Source organism: Lolium perenne, chromosome 5, assembly GCF_019359855.2.
Source record: "Lolium perenne isolate Kyuss_39 chromosome 5, Kyuss_2.0, whole genome shotgun sequence".
NCBI classification, from domain to species: Eukaryota; Viridiplantae; Streptophyta; class Magnoliopsida; order Poales; family Poaceae; genus Lolium; species Lolium perenne.
In genome coordinates this window covers 119,512,924-119,534,319 of record NC_067248.2, presented here as the reverse complement: position 1 = coordinate 119,534,319, position 21,396 = coordinate 119,512,924, and the positions used below count along the sequence as shown (strand labels likewise).

The 21,396-nt window shown below is 49.3% G+C and overlaps 1 pseudogene; it reads right to left on the bottom strand.

Moving 5' to 3' along the window:
* The window catches only part of LOC139831577 (uncharacterized), a 51,890-nt pseudogene that overhangs the window by 9,741 nt on the left and 20,753 nt on the right, over positions 1–21,396 (bottom strand).

Below are 21,396 nucleotides of genomic sequence, written 5' to 3'. Positions count from 1 at the left end.
ATGAGTTTTGTATCACTATTCGTCTATGTGCTACTCTAGTGATGTTATTAAAGTACTCTATTCCTCCTGCATGGTGTAAAGGTGGCAGTGTGTGCATCATGTAGTGCTTGGCGTAGTTTATGATTGTGATCTCTTGTAGATTATGAAGTTAACTATTACTATGATGGTATTGATGTGATCTATTTGGTTATGTTGATCTATCTTGCACTCTAAGGTTATTTAAACATGAATATCGAATATTGTGGAGCTTGTTAACTCCGGCATTGAGGGTTCGTGTAATCCTACACAATTAGTGGTGTTCATTATCCAACAAGAGGGTGTAGAGTCTAGCATTTATCTATTCTGTTATGTGATCAATGTTGAGAGTGTCCACTAGTGAAAGTATGATCCCTAGGCCTTGTTCCTAAATACCGCTATCGCTGCTTGTTTACTGTTCTACTGCATCTCTACTTACTGCAATATTACCACCATCCATCACACGCCAGTCCTGGATAGCAAAGCACTTTTCTGGCGCTGTTGCTACTGCTCATATATATTCATACCACCTGTATTTCACTATCTCTTCGCCGAACTAGTGCACCTATTAGGTGTGTTGGGGACACAAGAGACTTCTTGCTTTGTGGTTGCAGGGTTGCATGAGAGGGATATCTTTGACCTCTTCCTCCCTGAGATCGATAAACCTTGGGTGATCCACTTAAGGGAAACTTGCTGCTGTTCTACAAACCTCTGCTCTTGGAGGCCCAACACTGTCTACAAGAATAGAAGCTCCCGTAGACATCACCCGCCTCCTGCCAGCTTGACCCATTTGCACCAGAACAAAGGGATCTTAAAAGTAGGTCCATAGTCAAGTTCTCATATCTCCTCTATATACCCATAATATGTGTCCTTGTGCCCATTCACGGCTGTTGCATCAAAGCGGACACCACTGTTTTGGTTGGTGCTCTTTTTATCTTGGGCGACCGTGTAAAATGTATTCCCATTTATCTCGTACCCTTGGAAAGTACATATAGTAGAAGATGGTGACCGGGCCAACCAGTACAGCTGATCTCCAACTTTGGTGTTATTCATGATATGTGTCTGCAACCAACTGCCGAAAGTCTTCTCGTGTTCCCCTTTAATCCAGGAGTCAGCCTTCCCCGGGTTTTCGGAGCGTAGAATATTCTTGTATCTCTCGATATATGGAGCCACCATGATGGAATTGTGTAGAACTGTGTAGTGTGCTTGAGTGAAAGAATGCTAATCTATACATACCATTGCTTTCCTTCCTAGTGTGCCTTTTCCATTCAGCCTCCCCTCATACCGAGATTCAGGAACACCAATCGACTTAAGGTTAGGAAGAAAGTCTACACAAAACTCAATGACCTCCTCGGTTCCATAGCCCTTGGAGATGCTTCCTTCCGGCCTAGCCCGGTTATGAACATGTTTCTTTAAGACTCCCATAAACCTCTGTTATCACCAGAATTTGACCGGATCAGAGGTGGGCCACGATCAAGATTGGGCTTGAAGAATATATATATGGAAGAATATGTGAATCGGCCTTGTACACGAAGTTTGGGCTAGTTTGCCCTTGTATCTGTAAATATGATAGGATACGTGTCGGTTAGTTAGAGTTTGGCTCGTGCACGGTTGGGATTATTCCCACGTTAGAAAGTCTATGGACTATAAATATGTATCTAGGGTTTATGAAATAAACAACAATCACGTTCACCACAAACCAATCTAGGCGCATCGCCAACTCCCTTGTCTCGAGGGTTTCTTCCGGGGAAGCATCATGCTGCCTAGATCGCATCTTGCGATCTAGGCAGTACAAGTTTATTCGCCGTTCATGCGTTGCTCGTACTGAAGCCTTTTTGATGGCGAGCAACGTAGTTATCTTAGACGTGTTAGGGTTAGCATTGTTCATCGTATCATATGTTGTCGTAGTGCAACCCTGAGACGTCTAGCCGCCCTTACACCTATCTTAGGTGTAGGGGCGGCACCCCGCTTGATCATTATTTAGTAGATCCGATCCGTTATGGTTGCTCCTTGTTCTTCAAGGATTAGTTTAATATCTGCATAGTTAGGCCTTACAAACGGGTTGAAGGATCCAGTGGCGCGTAGGGTGTAGTTTGCTAGCCCTAGACAGGATGTTCCGGGGACCAACCACGTGTTGGTTTTTAGGCCTTGTCTAGGGTCGGTTTACGATCGCCGTGCGTGGCCGCCAGGCTCAATCACGAGTAGGATGTTCCGATTATGTGGTGAAAACCCTAAATCGTAGTAGGTCGTTTTAGCTTTATTTTGATCAAGCAGGACCGCCATATATTCGTACACCTCGTACGGATCATGGGTGGATCGGCTCTTTGAGCCGATTCACAGGACAACCTGAGAGCCGATTGAGGCTCGTATTTAATGTTTACGTGTATGCCATGCAGGAAACTAAGCGAGGCACATCCATCACCTTCCTGACCAGGTATAGGTCAGGTGGCACGCCCTTGCACCAGCATCGGACGTGCGTGCCGAGTCTTTGCGGGCCGTCGCTCGGAGGGACCAGGGCCAGCCGCAGTCCTGGGAGCCTCCCGGCTCTACTGTGTTGCCCGTCGCTGCTCGCTGGTGGGTTTCTGACCGCAACACATTCTGGCACGCCCGGTGGGACCATCTGCGACATCAACCGCATCGCCATCTACATCTGAGATGGCAGACGGCACTCCAGTCACGTACGAGGATCTGACCGAGGAGCTCAAGAAGAAGTATGACGAGGTCAAAGCTATCCTCGAAGCCGACCTCATCGGCTCTTTTCACAGAACCCGCTCACATGGCATCAGATGGAAAGGGTTCTCACCTGAAGGCGCGCTCGATGGAGTGGACCTGTCCGCCCCGTCAGAAGAACGCACCAGGTCCCTGCGTCAGGAGGTTAACTTCATGGTAGCTCATTCGCTACACTGCCATTCTGAGAGCCTGGTGAACACTTTGGAGCGTGTCGCTCTTCGGGTGATCCAGGAAATCATGAGGCATCAGTACTCTCCGTCAGGACCAGCTCTCGGGACTTACCAAGGAGAGATGCCACTCCAGTCCCGTCCACCGCTGCCATTCGCGTTGGCAGCACCAGAAGTGCCGAATTCACCGGCATACGTCGTCTACAAGATCGGTGGTGACCCTAGTGACTACCAGTTCTTGCATGAGGCGCCTAAGGAGATCCCTCACGGATACACGTGCACATACGTGCTGCATCGCAAGAATCGGGCACTCACAAACCAGATCGCAACAGCGGGGACTTGGAACAACAGGAGGAACTTCGGGAACAGATCTTGAGAAGCAGACGTGGCTAGCTAAGTATGCCACTCCGACAAACCTCCAGAGCTCAGCTCCTGCAGTTGGCTCAGAGCTGGAAAAGCAAGCATGGCTGGCTAAGTATGCCACTCCGGCGAATCTTCAGAGTTCGCCTCCTGCAGCCAGCACCGCGGATCAAATCAATACAATCCTGAGAGACCAGTTCGGCATGGTGCCGAAAAGGAGGACAATCGGCTATTCCAAGCCGTACCCCAACGGGTTAAGCCACCAGGTCCGCCCAGAGGGTTTGATTTCGATGTAACTAAAACTGAGCAAATTTTTGACCTCTTACTTAAGGAGAAGCAGCTGAAGTTACCCGAAGGCCTCAAAATCCCCACGGTACAGGAGCTGAACGGAAAGCCATACTGCAAATGGCATAACTCGTTCTCCCATACCACCAATGACTGCAGGGTGTGGCGTCAGCAGATCCAAATGGCGATAGAACAAGGACGTCTAATTTTCAACCAGTACGCCATGAAAGTCGACACTCACCCCTTCCCCGCCGTTAACATGGTGGAGTGCACTTACCCTGGAGGGTGCCAGCCAGGATTCTCGTTCAACATCAACATGGTAGGACCTGGACACCACTCTGGTAAGGACGGAGACGAGGGCAGCTGCTCTCGTAGCAAGGACACAGAGGAAGCCGTTCCACGCGATCGGCTCCGTCACGATGGCAAGTGCTACATCACAGAGGGAGAAGTGAGGAATGTGAGATATCAGCGACCTCTCTCTGATCACCTCCTCAACAAGTATGTGAGTCAATATGACCAACGCCGACGACCCAACGATGATGATGAAAGAGATCGTCTGGCTAGGGACGCCAGGAGACATCGTCGGCATGATCGCGACGAGGAGAGATATGAGCGCCACGCTAAGGAAAAGTCGAGAGAGCAAGACGACGAGGATAGGCACTGGGACTGCCCCTTCTTCAGACACTGCTGGGATTCAGGAATGAGCCGATTGCCTACAATCGGCAACTGCCCAGAATGTAGACAGAAGAGGAAGGATGCAGCTAACGTGTCCGTGTTCAAACGTCTAGGGCCTCTCCCGCCTCGGAACAAGCACGCTGAGTCCTCTCGGGTGGAAGATCTCGAGGAATTGGAAGACGACGAAGAAGAAGAAGATAAGTACCACCGACCAAGGTGGTGCCCTGATGGACTCAGCCGTTCCCAAAAGCGTAGGGTTCAGCGACTATGTGGTTTGGAGGAAGCCGAAAGGTTATACCTGCACACGTTGAGGAAGGCGCGGCCTGATCTGGCCGCTAAAATTCAGCGAACCCTGGACGAAGAGGGTCGGCCACAAAGGAAAGAGTGGCGCCCCAGACAAAAGAAAGCCGATGATGAAACATCGGCTGGCACAAACATGGTGTTCATCCTTCCGACGAAGTTTAGTGCTCCAGGATTAGACAAAGCACTTGTGGCACAACTTGACTGCGGCCCACGGCCAGTTATCTTTGAGAAGCCACGAGAAAGAATCTACAGACATCTGAAGGCCCTGTACTTGCGAGGTTATATCAATGGGCAGCCTGTCAACAAGATGCTGGTGGACACTGGAGCGGCAGTCAACATTATGCCATACTCCATGCTACGTCGCTTGGGACGCTCTAGCTCGGATCTGATCAAGACCAATGTGACATTGAGCGATTTCAACGGCCAAGCGTCTGACGCACAAGGTGTTCTGAACGTGGATCTGACCGTAGGAAGGAAAACCATCCCTACGACGTTCTTTATTGTCGATAGCAAGAGCACCTATGCTGTCTTGCTAGGAAGAGATTGGATCCACGCCAAATGTTGCATTCCATCCACGATGCACCAATGTGTAATACAGTGGGATGGAGATGAAGTAGAAGTCGTCCATGCAGATGACTCAGCCGAGATTTCAACGGCTGGCATGAACGCTTGGGAGACAACAGGCCAAGAGCCACTCTCAGGCATCAATTTGGACGACTGCGAGCGCATCGACGTGACGAAGGACGGGGTTAGGCTGGTCTTATCCACCGGCCTGACCGTCTAGCAAGAACAAACCTATGGACAAACGTGGCAAGGCCGATCCTTGGGATCGGCCCCAAATGTAACATCCCAAGTTTCAATAAAATGAACAAGAGAGAGAGTTCAAGAATCCAAAATTTAGAGCCAACAAAAACTTTTTCTCATCATATAGGACTATGCATATTAGCTCACCTTATTAATTTATTTGAGTGTGCTTTTGCCATGATGCTTGTTTAGGTGTTACTCTCTTTCCAAAACCCTAGCATTGATCACTTGATCACCCTTAGTCAAATAAAAATAAAATTGAAAAGGAATTGTAAAAATCCACTTCACACTCACATAAGGCCTATGCCATTTTTACAAATCTTTGATCTAGGCCAATTTGGTTTGCACCATTACTTGTAAAAGGTTACTAAACACTTATTAACACTTTTGAAATCAATCAAACTCAATTCAAAACAAATTTGAACCAAAATGGAGCTCACATGTGATTATGGTCATATGTGCCATTTTTACCCTGATGCCCACTTTGAGCCCCTGGATTTTTACTTTTCACCTCTACACTTTGTCAACTCTCTGCACCTCATCCAAGACAACATCAAGCACTTCAACTTTGCCCAAAACCATCACCCCAAATTCTTTACCAAATTCAAATGAGAGGCAAGCAAAGTTGGAACAAACTCACATATGCAAGATCATATGCAAAATGTGATTTTGCATCCCAATTCCATTTTGACCACCACCACCACCAAAATGCTCCATTTAATATATGATTACAACCCACCAAAAAGAATTGCAAAATTCAAAAATTATTTTCTTTCGGGCATTTCATCAAACACCTTATAGGCAGGGTATATAATTGTGCCCATGCTGAAAAATGGAGAGGACTTGGTCCAACCTGAGCCACCACAGCAACCCCTGGACCCTCCTCTCACTTCACAACATCAGTTCCACCACTTGCAATGGCCATTGTTTGATCTAATCAACTAAACCATGCCATGCCGTGGCATGGCATGCCACCCTCATGCCATCTCCTCACCTGGTCACCTCTGGCCTACACCGCCATGTCCACCGGCTCCCTCTCACCTCCCTGGACAATCTCATGCCATCCCTTGACCGAGACCGAGCTCGCACGCGTCAGCACACGCGCGCCCAGTGGCGCCCAGAACGCGTCCATGCCGCGCCAGAGCGCGCATGGCGCCAACCCTGGACCCGCCAGGGCGTGACGATGCCCACGGCCTTGCGTCACCTCCACCCTTCCTCTCAGCGCCAGTCGACGCACAACGGCTCCCTGCATCGCCTGGACACGCGCACGGGGCCGCGGGAACGCCGCAGATGACGAGCGCATCCACGACAGCCCGCCATGGCCCGAGCACTCCCATCAAGCGCGCCAGCGCCACAGAGCCGTGCGGAGCCACGATCACGCTCGTCACCGTCGCCAGTGCACCAGCCGCATGCCGCGCCCATCCCTTGCCCCTTGGCGCCCTTGGAACGACGACGCCGTCGATGACTGCCGCTCCGCCCCACTGCCACCTCGCGCCGCTATAAAAGGAGGACGCCTCTTCTCAATCCGAGCACACCAATCGCTTCCACTCATCCTCACAGCTCTCCTCGACCGCTCAATTTCACCAGCTAGCCACCCCACTGCTCCAATCGCAAGATCGACGCCGCTGCCAGTACACGAAGTCGCCGGAGCAGGAGGCCGCCATTGGAGACGCAACTGCTACAGGCTGCTTCCTCTACCTCGCCAACGTCTTCTCCGCGCTTCGCCGACCCTCGCCGCGCCGCCGGTGAGCCGTCGATCCCCTGCCGTCGCCGCCCGTACTCGCCCTTCTCGCCGGAGACGACGACATCTGTCGTTCGTCCGATCCGATTCTAATCCTACGGTCCACCTCCCTCGTACCGATTCGGTGTTTTAAAACACACTGACGTGTGGTCCCCACACTGCCAGCTGGCCCGCTGCGCTGGACGCAGTACTGGGCCGGCCCATTTTTCCCTTTCTCTCTGCAGCCCAGTTATTTCCCGCGCGAGCCCACGGTTTGAATTCAAATTTGGAAATTAGAAAAATACCCTAATCTGATGCAAACTTTGAAATTCAATAGGGACAAAGCTACTCGGCCAAATTTTGCAAACTTGATATTGTTGGAAAGCTCAGGATTTTATCTACACAATGCCACTGGATGGAACCCTAGATCTATTGTAGAATTAAAGTGACAAAATAAACAAGGTAGGGACTTTTCTGCTTTATCAAAATTCTTAAAAATCAACCATAAATGCTTTTCAGTTAATTCCACCTCCAATAATCCACATTTCACTTATACTAATTGTTTCTACAAAAATATGCCATGCTTACTGTTGTCGTCAGAAACCCACCGGCGGGCAGCGACGGGCAACACCGTAGAGCCGGGAACAACCTAGAGCTGCGGCTGGCTGAGGTCCCTCCGAGCGACGGCCCGCAAAGCCTTCTGGTCACACGTCCGATGCTGATGCATGGGCGTGCCACCTGACCTATACCTGGTCAGGAAGGTGATGGAGATGCCTCACTTAGTTTCCTGCATGGCATACACGTAAACATTAAATACGAGCCTCGATCGGCTCTCAGGTTATCCTGTGAATCGGCTCAAGGAGCCGATCCACCCATGATTCGTACGGGGTGCACGAAAATATGGTGGTCCTGCTTGATCAAGATAAAGCTAATTAGATCTACGACGATTTAGGGTTTTCACCGCATAATCGGATCATCCTACTCCAGGTTGGGCCTCGCGGCCACGCACGGTGATCGTAAGCCGATCCTAAACAAGGCCTAAAAACCAACACGAAGTTGATCCCCGGAACATCCTGTTTAGGACTAGCGAACGACACCCTACGTGCCGCTGGATCCTCCCCCCCTTTGTAAGGCCTAACTATTGCAGATATTAAACTAATCCTTGTAGAACAAGGAGCAATCGTAACGGATCAGATCTACTAAATAATGATCAAGCGGGGTGCCGCCCCCACACCTAAGATAGGTGTGAGGGCGGCTAGACATGCAAGGGTTGCACTACGATAGCATGTTACGCGAAGAAATATGCTAACCCTAACACATCTATGACAACTACGTTGCTCGCCATCAACAAGGCTTCAGTACGAGCAACGCATGAACAACGTGGAGCTTGTGCTGCCTAGATCGCAAGATGCGATCTAGGCAGCATGTCGCTTACCGGTAGAAACCCTCGAGACGAAGGAGTTGGCGATGCGCCGAGATTGATTTGTTTGGTTGAACGTTGGTTGTTGTTTATTCCATAAACCCTAGATACATATTTATAGTCCAGGGGACTTTCTAACGTGGGAATAATCCCCACCGTACACGATACAAACTATAACTTTCAATCTAAGATGCAATCTACTATAATTAAAGATACACGGGCAGTCTAGCCCAAACTCTTCGCACAAGGCCGCTTCAGAGATCTTCCACGTGTAATCTTCCAAGCCCATCTCTCTTGCGGCCCACCTCCTGATTTGACCAAAATCTGGTGATAACACATGCCCCCCTGGTTTTGGCAATGATAATTTCAAAACCACTCTGTTTTTCCTTCGAAGGGTCATGTCGTGGCAGAGAAGACCTGTCGCAGTATTCTCATCATGATGCCTTGTCTTTCTAGTTTCTCTGCGAGATTCGATAGCTTTGGCATCACCTCCTCGGAAACTGCAATGGCATTAATTCCCACCAGGCTTCTCATTATTTAACCGTGCCGACTGATTAACCCTCTTCATCCCCTTTCTCTGTTCCGGCCATCGGCACCAAAAAACCCTCTTCTTCCTCAGCCATGTCGTCTTCTTCCTCGTCTTCCGTCTCTCTCCAATCCTCTTCCTCAAGCGAGTTGGTCCCAGAGCACGACAAGATGGAGGTGTACAACCGCCAGGCTCCCAAACATTGGGACAAGCAGGAGTGGGACTTCGACTTCGTGCCGGAGGGTGAGGACCTCGTCTGGTCAGATGGGGCCATGCCCCTAACCGACGGGGAAGATGACCTCCGGTACCTGGTTGACGGAGCACTGGAGGCGGAGAGCGGCGACGACGACCCTCCCTTCCGGGGTAAATTCACATCTGTCACCAAAAGAGAAGAAGAGGATGTCGAAGACGAAGATATCTCCTCTGACATGAAGAAGGAACAGGAGGACGACACCTCCTCCGACGAACCGCCGGTGAAACGCATCCGGGGCTGGGCTTGGTCAGACGAGGACGATGATGATGACGAGGAAGAAGCCCCTGCTGAAGGTTACAGTAGCAGCACCAAGGGATTCGTCGACAGCAGCAATGAGGGCAGCTACCTCAGCGACGGCGAAGATGGCAACAGTCCTTAGAATAGGGACCTACTAGCATAAGATTAGCAGTAGCAATCTGTCCCCTTTGCTGAACAATCGGCTCCACTTTGTAAGAAATCTTATTATCAATGAAAAATTTCTTTTGATTTTGCCGATGTTCTTTATGCCGACTCAGCCGATTTTCCTCATCTGACCTTGACGGTTGCTAACCAATGCTTAATGACCAGCGAGACAAGCTAATTCAGTCATCCTTCCAAGTTAACTTCCAAGTTAGCTAGCCCTGCCGATGACGATAGCACTGGGTGCAGCCGATCGCAGCAGACCGGCTTCCTTTGATTTTGAGCGGACGTTCCCAAGAGAGTCCCGGAACTGTTGCCGAATCAGCCTGGATGCTGAAACTGATGACTCTGTAATCAAGCATCATTCTGCAGAACAGCTGCAACGTAGAACCAGCTGATTCCAACAAAATCGGCTCCCAAAGCCAAGAACCTCTCGGGCGAGTCGCCCTCCGAGCCCCATCCAAAGCGAGCCAACTGCGTCGCCATTGGTTTCCACGTTGTAATGCAGAAACAGCCGATTCCATCAAAATCGGCTCTCTAAAGATATTTTAGGGCGAGCTGCCCCCCGAGCCTTAATCAAGGCGAGGATACCGGCGAGGATGCACAGATCGTTGATCAGCTTTTTTCCACTAAACGTCGATGTCGACGTGAACTTTGAGCATATAGCCAGTAGGTCTTGGTCTTGTGTAACTGTACTAGAGTCGATGGCTGCGCATCGGCTTCGCTTCTTGCGCAATTTTTTTTTTTATTTGGCCGATTTTTCTTAATCGGCCCCCAATGTTCCACTGCACGCATGTTTACACACGTTTATCTGCACATGTTCATCTGACTGTATGCCCCCCGAGCCGAATCTGCCAAATGACTGCAGATATCGGCTTCTATGGTTAGCCAGGGCACTGCACTTGCACGTCAGCTCCGTAAGGATTCGTGCTGATTTTCATCTGCCGACGTGGCCGCTGCCCCGTGGATCAATGCTGAACACAAGCAGAACACGTGGTGAAGATAATTTTGGCCGATTGCTGGAATCGGCCTCCATATCCATTGGAGCGTTGACTGAAGGTTCTGTAATGTTCCTTCATAATTTTTGGGGCCGATCACAAGGATCAGCCTCGCCCCGTTTGCTCATTGGTTTAATCTTGCTACTCGGTCAGGCTGGTGGATAAAACCAGCCCAACCTCTGACTTGATGCGCCTGCTGTCGTCCACCTTGAGTGCATCGTAGAATCGTGGGGCACTAAGTTCCGTCGGAAGGACGAGCACCATGTTCGTGCCAGCCGATGTTTCATCATCGGCTTTCCTTTGCTTGGGGCGCCACTCCATTTTCCGTGGACGACCCTCTTCATCCAGGGTTCGCTGAACTTTCGCAGCCAGATCAGGTCGTGCCTTCCTTAGCGTATGCAAGTATAACCTTTCGGCTTCCTCCAAGCCGCGCAATCGCTGAACCCTGAGCTTTTGTGAACGGCTGAGTCCATCAGGGCACCACCTTGGCCGGTGGTACCTGTCTTCTCCTTCTTCTTGTCCCTCGTCTTCGGAATCCTCGAGATCTGCCCACCGAGGGGACTCAGCACGTTTGCTTTGTGGCGGGAGAGGCCCTAAGCGCCTGAACACAGACACGTTGGCTGCCTCCTTCTTCTTCTGGTTGCATTCTGGGCAATTGCCGATTGTGGGCAATCGGCTCATTCCTGAATCCCAGCAGTGTCTGAAGAAGGGGCAGTCCCAGTGCCTGGAGTTGTCATCTTGCTCCCTTGATTTTTCCGTGGCACGGCGCTCGTGCTCCTCCTCATCGCGATCGTGCCGACGATGTCTTCTGGCTTCTCTAGCCAGACGATCTCCCTCATCATCATCGGTGGATCGTCGGCGTTGGTCATACTGACTCACATACTTGTTGAGGAGGTGATCAGAGAGGGGTCGCTGATATCTCATATTCTTCACTTCTCCCTCTGTGACGTAGCGCTTGCCATCATGACGGAGCCGATCGCGTGGAGCGGCCTCCTCTGTGTCCTTGCTACGAGAGCAGCTGCCCTCGTCTCCATCTTTGCCAGAGTGGTTCCCAAGTCCTACCATGTTGATGCTGAACGAGGATCCTGGCTGGCAACCTTCAGGGTAAGTGCACTCTACCATGTTAACGGTGGGGAAGGGCTGGGTGTCAACCTTCATGGCGTATTGGTTGAAAATTAGACGCCCTTTTTCTATCGCCGCTTGGATGTGCTGACGCCATACCCTGCAGTCGTTGGTGGCATGGGAGAGCGAGTTGTGCCATTTGCAGTATGGCTTTCCATTCAGCTCTTGCACCGTGGGGAATTTGAGACCTTCAGGAATCGTCAACTGCTTCTCCTTGAGCAGGAGGTCGAAGATTTGCTCAGTCTTGGTCACGTCAAAATCAAATCCCCTGGGTGGGCCTGGTGGCTTTACCCATTTGCAGGACACGGGGGTTCCTCCCCGAGTCCATTCAGCCACTGCTACCTCTTGGTCTCCCGCAGGAACTTCGTCTTCCTCTCGCATCGACCAGGACTATCGCACGCTTGAACTTGTCTTGGTACAGGTCCGGGTGGCGCTGTTCATATGCCGACAGTTTACGAACCATGTGCGCCGGTGAGGGATAATCTGCTTGGGAGGCCATGTCCTTGAGCTGTGTTGCAAGGCCTGCTACGCCAACTCGATCGCTTCTTTTTCAGTTATACGAACCGAATAACATCGGTTCCTAAGATTCTGAAGCGCTGGATGTATTCTGTCACAGTTTCTCCGCGCTTCGACGTAGTTGTGCTAGATCGGCAATGCCGGACTCGGAAGCCTACGAATGGTACCGCATATGGAATCGCTCTTCCAACTGCTTCCAAGTCCGGATGGAGTCTGGTGGCAAAGAGGTGTACCATCCGAAAGCCGATCCCGTGAGGGACTGTGAGAAGAGCCTCACGCGTAGCTGATCCGACACTGAAGCCGGTCCTAGTTGTGCCAAATATCGGCCGACGTGCTCGATGGAGCTGGAACCATCTGATCCACTGAATTTGGAGAAATCAGGGAGCCGATATTTAGGTGGCAGCGGGATCATCTCGTAGTCGTCGGGGTACGGCTTGGAATAGCCGATTGCCCTCCTTTTCGGCACCATGCCGAACTGGTCTCTCAAGATAGTATCGATCTGATCCATTTGTCTTTGGGCTGCAGGAGTTGAACTCTGAAGATTCGCCGGGGTGGCGTACTTAGCCAGCCATGTTTGCTTTTCCAGCTCTGAGCCAACTGCAGGAGCTGAGCTCTGGAGGTTCGCCGGGGTGGCGTACTTAGTTAGCCACGTCTGCTTCTCAAGCTCTGTCGCTGACGTCCCTCCTGTTTTCCCAGAAGTCCCTGATGTTGTGGCCTGGTTTGTGAGTGCCCAGTTACCACAATCTGGCACATACGTGCACGTGTACCCGTGAGGGATCTCCTTAGGCGCCTCGGGCAAGAACTGGTAGTCACTAGGGTCACCACCGATCTTGTAGACGACGAATGCCGGTGTAGCCAGCACTTCTGGTGCTGCCAACGCATATGGCAGCGGTGGACGGGACTGGAGTGGCAACTCTCCTTGATGCGTCCCGAGAGCTGGTCCTGACGGCGAGTACTGGTGCCTCATGATCTCCTGGATCACGCGAAGAGCGACACGCTCCAACGTGTTGACCAGGTTCTCAGAGTGGCGGTGTAGCGAATGAGCCACCAAGTAGTTGATCTCCTGCCGCAGGGACCTGGTGCGTTCCTCCGACGGGGCAGAGAGGTCTATCCCATCGAGTGCACCTTGCGGTGAGAACCCCTTCCATCTGATGCCATGTGAACGGGTTCTCTGAAAAGAGCTGATGAGGTCGGCTTCGAGGGTGACTTTGATCTCGTCATACCTCTTCTTGAGCTCGTCGGGCAGCTCCTCGTAGGTGACTGGCGTGCCGTCCGCCATCTCAGATGTAGATGGCGATGTGGTTGATGTAGAAGCTTGTCCCACCGGGCGTGCCATAATGTGTTTTCGTCAGAAACCCACCGGCGGGCAGCGACGGGCAACACCGTAGAGCCGGGAACAACCTAGAGCTGCGGCTGGCTGAGGTCCCTCCGAGCGACGGCCCGCAAAGCCTTCTGGTCACACGTCCGATGCTGATGCAAGGGCGTGCCACCTGACCTATACCTGGTCAGGAAGGTGATGGAGATGCCTCGCTTAGTTTCCTGCATGGCATACACGTAAACATTAAATACGAGCCTCGATCGGCTCTCAGGTTATCCTGTGAATCGGCTCAAGGAGCCGATCCACCCATGATTCGTACGGGGTGCACGAATATATGGTGGTCCTGCTTGATCAAGATAAAGCTAATTAGATCTACAACGATTTAGGGTTTTCAGCGCATAATCGGATCATCCTACTCCAGGTTGGGCCTCGCGGCCACGCACGGTGATCGTAAGCCGATCCTAAACAAGGCCTAAAAACCAACACGAAGTTGATCCCCGGAACATCCTGTTTAGGACTAGCGAATGACACCCTACGTGCCGCTGGATCCTCCCCCCTTTGTAAGGCCTAACTATTGCAGATATTAAACTAATCCTTGTAGAACAAGGAGCAATCGTAACGGATCAGATCTACTAAATAATGATCAAGCGGGGTGCCGCCCCCACACCTAAGATAGGTGTGAGGGCGGCTAGACATGCAAGGGTTGCACTACGATAGCATGTTACGCGAAGAACTATGCTAACCCTAACACATCTATGACAACTACGTTGCTCGCCATCAACAAGGCTTCAGTACGAGCAACGCATGAACAACGTGGAGCTTGTGCTGCTTAGATCGCAAGATGCGATCTAGGCAGCATGTCGCTTACCGGTAGAAACCCTCGAGACGAAGGAGTTGGCGATGCGCCGAGATTGATTTGTTTGGTTGAACGTTGGTTGTTGTTTATTCCATAAACCCTAGATACATATTTATAGTCCAGGGGACTTTCTAACGTGGGAATAATCCCCACCGTACACGATACAAACTCTAACTTTCAATCTAAGATGCAATCTACTATAATTAAAGATACACGGGCAGTCTAGCCCAAACTCTTCGCACAAGGCCGCTTCAGAGATCTTCCAAGTGTAATCTTCCAAGCCCATCTCTCTTGCGGCCCACCTCCTGATTTGACCAAAATCTGGTGATAACACTTACTTTGAATGATCATGGCTTAGTTGATTTAAATGACTTTATGGCTATTTCTAGTCAAAGATATTGTCCAAAACTATGAAGAAATCTTATGAGAGAGTTTCTCTCATTTAAATCTTGTCACCACCATTTCCAAATAAAGTAGAGACTCTGGTCATTTAGGTCTCATAGGAAATGTTGGTGATATTAAATCTTTGTTATGCTAGAATTAAATTGTATGAGGTGCTCACCTCATTTAAATCATTTTCTCCAACTGATAAGTGTGAAGAGGTTGACTTGGGTCAACCTAGGTCACATATTATGCATAAGAGAAATTAAATCTTAATAAGATAATGAGAGGAAATTATTTCTCTGAATAATTCAAAGTAACAATTAAGTCTAGTATGAGAGGAAATTATTTTTCTTAAATAATAAGAAAAACACATCCACCAACTCAATATTAATATGTGATACTAGTTTAAGTGTGTGAACCATGTTTGTGCCTAGTTTAGTAAATTAGTTTGGTGTGATGATTGTGTACCCCGTATTCGTATTTTAGACGCTAGTACCGAGGAGTACCAGGAGGAGGAGGAGGTCTACTTCCAAGAAGAAGAAGACCACTTTGACCAGTTTCCCAACCAAGGCAAGATAATACTCTTGCAAAGTGCAAGGCTCACCATGAGCAAGGCATTACCCCATTTACTTTATGTTTATGATCCAATTTCCCAGTTTTACTTTACAAGCTTTATTTACCTTTGTTTTATCAAGGTACTTTTGATTTATGATTTACCGGGTAGTACTGAGTTAGTACAAGAGTATCAAACTTAGCCTAGAAGCAAAGCAAATTCTTAGCACCCCTCACACCTAGTTGCTAGTGCTAAATTAAAAATGACTACTCTAGATGGGAACATGTGTTTATGAAATGATGATGGTGAAAACCTTGGGAATGATGAGTCATTTCCATTGAAAGATTTTGAAGGTGAATATGACATGTTTTTGACTTGGTGATTTTGGGCTAAAAACTGATGATTGAGTTGGATGCGATACCTTACCAATATTAAGTACCCCCACAATACCTGATTATGGGTAGGGCTTAGCTGGAAATTTATGTGTCTTAGTATGGGTTCCCTCTGAACACACATCATAGGGGTTATGCTTGAGGCTGCCTCCGTTGTTGAGAAATGATGTGAATTGATGGTGAATTGTACGGCCAAGCCCTGTGCAGTTCCCGGGTTAACAATTGGTTTTCACCGGGAGGCCAAGCTCATGGGGAGAGGTGCCTATACTAGGGTGTGTAAGTGAAAGGTTAACGGTTGATGATCCGCGTACTGAGTTACGATTATTCGGGGTTTTATCCCTGACGGATGTAATCAAATGTTGTGGCACAAGTGTGCGACCTCTGCAGAGTGTAGAACTATTCGAATAGCCGCGTCCGCAGATATGGACAATTGGAAAGGCCATTCTGTTTCCGTCATCAGAATTTATATCCTTGTGACTGGTGTTTTTGAACTTGAACTTGAACGGTGACTTTGATTTTGAATCACAACTGAGTTGTGGGAATGACACTAATGTTCCCACTTGAGTTAGTTAGCACATGAGGAGTTGTTTACTACAAGGTTTATCAAATAAAATTGGCTTTATGCAAATAAACTTAGAGCTTAGAACACCATTATAGCAATGCTAGTACTTACTTTAGTGTTAGATTGCGAGTACTTAAAGTACTCACGGCTTTGTCCCTGGCTATTCAAATGGCCAGAATATGAAGCCGAGCAGCGATCTGAGGAGGACGATCAGCAGGACGTCTACCACAACTAGGAGCTTCTAACGTCAAGCGTTGGCCTGTGGACTAGAGAGTCCTTGTATCTTACGCTTCCGCTATGAACTTGTGTTTGTTCGTTGATCATTAGATCAACTATTTGTGTAATATGGATCATGTGATTCCAATTTGTAAGACATTATGGTTTGTAATGAATGATGACTGTGATACTTAACTATTATGCCTCGCAACAACAATTTCCTGGGATTGCGATGTATGACATAATAGGCATCCGGACTTTAAAAATCCGGGTGTTGACAAGTTGGTATCAGAGCCATTGTTTGACCTTAGGAGACCCTAGTTAGAAATGGACGTTCTGAAAATTTAGTTTCAAAAAGGAATGAAGTATTTCTAAAGAAAAAATAAGTCCTTGTCTTCTCCTTGAGTTCTTTGGAAAAACAAGAAGTCATGCTCTTCCTTAGAAATATAACTAAAATTTTGCCACACTTGTTCACTTCTCTAACTTAATCCTTTACTTCACTTTCAGATGGAGCCCGTGAACACGAAGTTCTATCAGCTCGGGAATGGGGGAAGCTTGATCTTCGAGCACGACCTCAACGCCCTGTCCGACCACCTTGGTCGCCCGCACCCGGAGTTCCACGGAGCCCAGATCGCGAACCAGCCAGGAGGCGAACTGCAGTGGATCATCACTGTGGATTTGAGGGGCAAGATGGAGCCTCCCACTTCGAGAGGATCCTCTTCTCCTTCATGGAGAGCAACTGGCTGGACGGACTTGCCCACGCCCTTCAGGAGGGACTCGCACGCTTGTGCGGGATGAGCGGGGAGGCACTCAAGCACCCTCGCTTTTCCCACCTCGCGAGGCGTAACTCTGCTGGAGAGCCCATGGACATGTCATCCCACCCGGAGCTGAAGCACCATGTGGAGCATCTCGACTTCATGCTATACCACACTCAGCAGGATCTCGACCACTCCCGTGAGTACGCCAACCAGACTCACGCCCGCATCATCGAGCAAGGAGACGCCATCAAGATGCTCGCCAACGACCGCAGGACCCTCCGCCAGCAGCGGGCGAAGAGGGATGCCACCATCACTCGCCTTCGCGCGAAGATAGCAGCACTCGAGGCCACTGTCAAGGCCTGTGGAGGAGCAGATGAAGAAGATGGAGGAAGATGGAGAAGACATTCAGGGAGGAAGCAACTACCTGAGTGACGACAACGACTTCGAGGAGGATGAGAACACCGAGGGGGAAGACTACGACTTCCTGGACGATGAAGATGATGACCACACCCCCATCGATGTTGATGAGGATGAGGAGTAGTTCACTTATGCACTATCGTAGGTGTGAGTTGTATCCCGCCCCATGTATCGTAGCTTGGAGAAGAAGGGTTCTTAAAACCCTTAGTGTGTTAGCTTGTAATGGGTGTTGTTTGCTATGAATGAATGTATGTTTGTATCGTCATGAAAAGACTTCAAGTTTTAAGCTTTTGAACTTAAACACAAAACAAGCCATAGAAAATTTCCCTCTTATCTCATGATCAATCTCAATGCTCAGATGGCCCCTCCAACTCGCAACGCAAATCAAGACGCTATGATGCAGATGTTGCAAGTTATGCTGGAAGATAGAGAAGCGGAAAGAGCTGAAAGGCAAGCCAACATTGCAGCACTTCAACAGCTTGCCAACAACAATCAAGGCCACCATGATCATCCAGGATCCAAGCTCAAGAACTTCCAGAATACCAACCCGCCAGTTTTCAGTAAGACTGAGGAACCACTTGATGCAGATGATTGGCTCCAAACTATGGAGAACAATCTAGAGGTAGCTGGAGTTGAAGAGAATGAGAAAGTGCTGTTTGCCACGCACTACTTAGCAGGACCAGCAAGAGCTTGGTGGACAAGCACCCGTGCCATGAACGCGGGACAGTTTATCACTTGGACTGATTTCAAGCTCAAATTCAGCAAGTACCATGTGCCCCCGGGTCTGATAAAGAAGATGAGAGATGAGTTCTGTGAACTGAAGCAAGGCCGGATGTCCGTGGTGGAATACCGCGACAAGTTTCTCACACTGTCAAGGTACGCCCCGGATGAGACTGACATTACTGAGAAGAGGAAGGAAAGGTTCCTGAATGGACTGCATGATGAGATGCGATCGTGTTGATCAACATCCCCTTTGCCGACCTCGAAGCCCTTGTGGACTCCGCCATCCAAATGGAAGGCAAAGCGCACCAAGCCGGCGAGAATCGCAAGCGCCGCATGATGAACCAGTGGGCCTAGCAATGCCCCAAGGTATCGCCCCAACTCGGGCGGAGGCTTCAGGACCAACAAGCCCAATGCACGGATGTCACGTCCGGTTTATCAGATCCGGAGCGGAGGAAACCCCAGGCCAGGAGGCCACCACAACAACAGCAACTACAACACCAACAACAACTTCAACCGCGCTCCGCCGAGAGCCCCCAACAACAACAACAGCCACAACAACACCAACACCGCACCAAGGACAGGGAGCAATGCGATCCCCGTCGCGAACAAGCAAGACAAGACCACCATCACTTGCTATGAGTGTGGTGTAGTGGGGCATTACTCCAATGAGTGTCCCAAGAGGCTCGCCAAGCTCGCAGGCAACCCCGCACCACCAGCTCAGCAGCAACGCCGTGTCTCCACCGACAAGAAGTTCGCCCCCAACAACCCGAACAACCGCGGAGGTCGCCTCTACCACATGAATGCTGAGGAAGCCCAGGAAGCACCTGACGTGGTGCTGGATATGTTCTCTGTTAACTCAATACCAGCAAGAGTGTTGTTTGATTCTGGAGCATCGCATTCGTTAGATTCTGAGAAGATTTTGTGTGCACTAGTAAGATTCAACCAATCAGCTTGAAACATGTCATGGTAGTTCAAATACCTGGATCAACAACTAAAGCTAGAAAATTTTGCAAAGATGTACCCATCAGAATCCATGAAATAGACTTTTATGCAAACTTGATTGTTTTGGGAACAAAAGGATTGGAAGTAGTCCTGGGTATGGATTGGATGGCGAAACATCATGGATTGATAGACTGCGCCAAGAAGGCCATCACCATGACAAGTAGCACCAGAATGATAATAGAACACTTATCTAAAAAACTACCCAGAAAATTCACCTGCAACCAAAGTGTAGCCAAGCCAACTCTGGATCAAATCAGGGTCGTCTGTCGATACCCTGATGTGTTTCCGGATGATCTACCCGGTATGCCCCCAGATCGGGATATCGAGTTCATCATCGAGTTAATCCCCGGAACGGGACCTATAGCCCAGAGAGCCTATAGCAGGAACCCTGCAGAGTTACTGGCCCTGAAGAAGCAACTGGATGATATGCTGTACAAAGGTCTGATTCGACCAAGTGCGTCGCCTTGGAGATCACCAGTTTTGTTTGTGGATAAAAAGGACGGTGCCACTCGTTTGGTTACGGATTATCGTAAGCTTAACGATGTCACCATCAAGAACAAATATCCCCTGCCGAAGATAGAAGATCTGTTTGACCAGCTAACCGGTGCCCAAGTATTCTCAAAGATTGATCTGAGGACAGGTTACCATCAACTGAAGATCCGAGCAACAGATATTCCAAAGACTGCCTTCACCACCAGATATGGACTGTATGAGTACAATGTCATGTCCTTTGGACTGACCAATGCCCCCGCTTACTTCATGAATCTCATGAATAAGATCTTTATGGAATTCCTGGATAAGTTTGTCGTTGTCTTCATCGACGACATCCTTATCTACTCCAAATCAGAAGAAGAACATGAGCAACATTTGGAAGTGGTTCTAGAAACCCTTAGGCAACATCAGTTGTACGCCAAGTTTAGCAAATGTGAGTTTTGGTTGAGAGAAGTAGGATTCCTGGGACATATCTTGTCTGCAGGAGGAATTGCGGTAGATCCCGCAAAAATCAAAACTGTTGAGGAATGGAAGGCCCCAACCACCCAGACTGAAGTCCGAGCATTCCTGGGATTAGCGGGATATTACCGCCGATTCGTTGAAGGATTTTCAAGCATCGCAAGACCAATGACTCAACTGCTGAAGAAGGACCGGAAATTTGACTGGAATGACAAATGTGAAGAAAGCTTTCAGCTACTCAAGCTCAGATTAACCACAGCCCCAATATTGATCATGCCCGATGTCACCAAACCATTTGATGTCTATTGTGATGCATCCAAGACTGGTCTTGGATGTGTGTTGATGCAAGAAGGCAAAGTGATATCTTACCTATCAAGGCAACTGAAACAACATGAACAAAACTATCCAACTCATGACTTGGAGTTAGCAGCCGTAGTGTTAGCCCTGAAGGTTTGGCGTCATTACCTCATGGGTAATCGATGCGAGATATATTCAGATCACAAGAGCCTGAAGTACATTTTCACCCAGAAGGAGCTGAACATGAGACAGCGTAGATGGATTGAATTAATCAAGGATTACGACATGGAAATTCACTACCACCCCGGCAAGGCCAATGTGGTAGCGGATGCCTTGAGCAGACTGCCGTGTCAGTTGAACTCCATGATCGCAATAGAGCAACCAAGCCTGTACCAAGAGTTTGAACAATTCAGACTAGAGCTAGTGAGCGAAGGATTCCTCGCCAGCATTGAGCTCCAACCCACTTTGATGAGCCAGATAAAGGAAGCCCAGAAGGGAAATGCCAGCATGGACGGAATCAAGAACCAGATAGCTGCAGGAAAGGCACCAGGATTCACCGTAGATGAAGAAGGAGTTCTTTGGTACAATGAACGCCTGTGTGTACCATCAGATTCAGAGTTGAAACAAGTCATTCTGAAGGAAGCTCATGATACACTGTATTCCATTCACCCCGG